The sequence below is a fragment of the Neomonachus schauinslandi genome, chromosome 14 (genome assembly GCF_002201575.2).
Source record: "Neomonachus schauinslandi chromosome 14, ASM220157v2, whole genome shotgun sequence".
In the NCBI taxonomy this organism is placed as follows: Eukaryota; Metazoa; Chordata; class Mammalia; order Carnivora; family Phocidae; genus Neomonachus; species Neomonachus schauinslandi.
The window spans coordinates 32715761-32719523 of record NC_058416.1 but is presented as its reverse complement, the minus strand read 5'-3'; the positions used below and the strand labels follow the sequence as shown (position 1 = coordinate 32719523).

The 3763-nt window shown below is 31.9% G+C and overlaps 1 non-coding gene across 1 annotated transcript; it reads left to right on the top strand.

Annotated features, from left to right (window-relative positions):
- The first annotated feature begins 304 nt into the window (after positions 1-304).
- Positions 305-449, top strand: LOC123326714. Its single transcript, XR_006541275.1, has one exon. It is a non-coding gene; the product is annotated as a U4 spliceosomal RNA (small nuclear RNA).
- The last annotated feature ends 3314 nt before the right edge of the window (positions 450-3763 follow it).

Below are 3763 nucleotides of genomic sequence, written 5' to 3'. Positions count from 1 at the left end.
ATATAAAATTTTTATTTTGCTACAGCTCTTAATCTGCCAATTTACAATACAGCTGGAAAGATCACAGTGGCCACATCTTAAACCTTTTGATATATGTTGTAAACTTTAGTAGATAGAAGTATTCCATAATTGTTGATTATCTAGTTTTCAAACCATACAGCTTCCAGGACCATGATAGTTCTGCTATACTAGACTTGAGGAGTAATTATCTATTCCATAATTATCTGCTATATACAGAACAAAAAAATGATGTTGCAAGAGTGTGGAGGAAACACTGTGTGTCTTCTCTTAAAAGTATTCTTTTAGCTTTGCGCAGTGGCAGTATCGTAGCCAATGAGGTTTATCCGAGGCGTGATTATTGCTAATTGAAAAGTATTCTACTTTTAAACACTTTGAACTTGTTCAGTAAAGAAAATCATATACATAAAAAATGAAAGTTTTTAATGGTATATACTATGAACTATAATCTGGATGATAGAATATAAGTATTGATTTAATATTTTTTCTACAAGCATGTGACTACAGATTTCCTAGATTTAGATATCACATATTACTTATCAATGTATTTAATATGAACTTGATATATAAGAAGTGCTTAATAAACTTGAATAATTAAGTAAATAAATGTATAGGTTTATTGGCAGGTAAAGATTACATTAAGGAAGTAGTTACTGAGTTAGAGGGAAGAGAGAATATTCTGATAATGCTTGTAAAGATTATTGCAAATGATTTTAATGTAGAAAAGTTGAAGAGTTTTGTCTAATATTCAGGTAAACTTTCAGGTATTTAGACTCAGTACAAGATAGTCACTATCTGTGAGTCATGCGGGCAGTGATAAGAGAGAACCACCTCTGCCACCATGGGCTAAAATAGCAGGTGTTCCAGGGTACTTGAGCCTGGAAGAGGGGCACGAGGACAGAGAGAATCACTCCAGGCACTCTCTAACTTACACTAGGACCTAGTCAATGGTAGCCCATGGCTGGAAGAAGCAGTAGAGTTTTGAGAGAACAGTGTACAGGCTCAGCTGAATACTGAAGAAGAGAAGAAAGGAGACAAAACCTCTAAGCACTCACATGCCAAGCCCTACTAAAGGGAAGGTTGGTATTCCACCCTCAAATCATTTGAATTATTTGTTTAATTGAATCTAATTAAAGTGAGAACAGAGATAGACTGAGTCAACTATGGAGTAACTCAAAGACCAAACCAAGCTCAGAAACAGAGTAGATAGACTCAGTAGCTTTTTCTCAGTTGTAATGGGGTGCACAAAAGAGCCCTGTACAAGTATAGACATATTATTATTTACTTCATTCTTTCCAATTCTTTTCCACATAATGCTTCTATTCAATCAAGATTGTGAGATGATTTTAAAAAAAGATGTGAGCCATTATCAACAGTTGAAACAGCCTAAATGTTGAAATTATCCAAGAGGAACTTTAAAATGATACTTATACAATAAAGGATCCAACAAAAAAAAAATGTACACAGCATGAATGATAAAATGAGTAATTTCAGCTAAAAATGTAAAATAAAAAAATGGCAACAGAGATGAAAAATAATTTTAATGGACTGAATGAATGTAGCACATGAAAGTGTTAGTAAATGTAAAGATTGAGCAGTGAAAATTATCCAAAAAGGAAAAAGAAAACAGATATAATATCCACGAAAAACAAATAATTGACCTAAGATTTGTATAATTAAAGACCCAGAAGGAGGAGAGACAATGGGATGAAAGAAATACTGGAAGAAATTTTGGCTGAAAATTTTCCAAGCAAACAACACACACACACACACACACACACACACACACACAAGATAAAGAGACAATTCTGAAAGTGTCCAGAGAAAAAGATATATATACATATATACAGGAAACAAACAAAAAAATGACTGAGTTGTCACAAGAGGAAAAAAGACATAAGGGCAGAAGACAAATGAAAAGCATCTTGAAAGTGCTGAGAAAAAGAAAAAGGAAGAGGGGGAAAAGGTGGAGAATTTACATGTCTGGTTTCAAAACTTACAATTGTTAAAATAAAATAAAATGGAGACCAGGCTTGAAAATCCCCCAAGCAGACAAAAACCAAGTAAGCCTTACAAGCAAAACTAAATCTAACATATTTCATGAACATAAGTGAGACTTAACTTAGGTTAATTTCTTGTAAATGGCTCTGATAATTATAAAAGAAACAAGCCATCTTCCTAAAATGGTGTAAGATAATTACTTTTAACCAATCTCCTGCCTTCTGGAAACCCCCACTGTAACAACCATTGTAAAGGTTAAACAACTTCCTCATTTTCATTTTTATAAGCCATCCTGTAACATCATGCTCTGACCTTCATATCAGTTTTGGATTTGAAGACTCCCAGTTTGCAAAGCATTCTTTTATATAAAATAAACTTACTACTACTATTTTACCAGTCTGATTTTAATTTTTACTATTTCTGGATTTTTTACACTATAAAGACAGTGTGGTATTGGCATAAAGGTAGACACATAAATCAATGGAACAGAATTGTGAGACCAGAAGAAAGCATTGTATTTAGGGTCAATCGATTTTTGACTAAGGTGTCAAGACAATTTAATGGAAGACAAGTCTTTTCAACAAAAAATACTTAGCCAAATGTGCATCGACATGCAAAAAGATGAAATTAAACCTTACCTTACACTATACACAAATATTAATTCAAAATGGATCATCGATCTAAATGAAGAGCTAATATGATAAAATGTCTAAAAGAATACAAAAGAGAAAATCTTTAGGTACTTGGATTTGACAAGAGTTTTTCAGTATAATTCTAAAATAAAATCAATGAAAGAAAAATTGATAAAGGATTTTATCAGAAGATACCATTAAGAAAAGAAAGATAAACCATAAATTGGGAGAAATTATTTGTAAATCATCTATCTGATAAAGGACTTGCATTCAGAATATATAAATATTTTTAAAGTCAATAGTAAGACAAAAAATTCAAATTAAAAAATAGGCAAAGATTTGCCTAGGCATTTCAACAATGAAATTATAGGAATGTCTATTAAGCCCATTAAAAGATATACAATACCTTTAGTAACATGGAAATGGAAAATAAAACAATAATAAGATACCACCTCCCACCCAACTAGAATAGATGTACTCAAAATTATAGACAACAAAAAGAATTAGGAGGAATGTAGAGAAACTACAACCCTCACACATTGATGGTTAAATGTTTAAATGGGAATACTAAATGTGGAACCTGGCATTCTTAAAAAATTAAACACAAATATATTATATGACCCAGCACTTCCACACCTGGGAATCTGCCCAAGATAAATTAAATATATGCCCACACTAAGATAATTATAGGAGTATTATTCATAATAGCTCCAAATTAGAACCAATCCAAATGTCAATCAAGTGATGAATATATAAACAAAATATTTTACATTAATACAACTGAATACAATATATCAATAAAAAGAACAAACTACTGACATACACTACAATAGGGATGCACCTCAAAATCATTATGCTAAGTGAAAAATGCCAGAGGTAGAAGACCACATATTACATCATTTCATTTTTATGAAATGAACAGAGAAAGCAAATTTATATATAGAGGGAAAGCAGATAGGTGGTTCTCTACAGCTAGAGATGGAGACAAGGATTAACTGCAAATGAACACTAAAAATTTTTTTGATGTTATATCTGCCATGTTTATTGGAGTGGGGAGTGGCAAAATATGTGTTGGCTTTTGTCATTTTTTTCCTGAATGCAATATGAAGCAC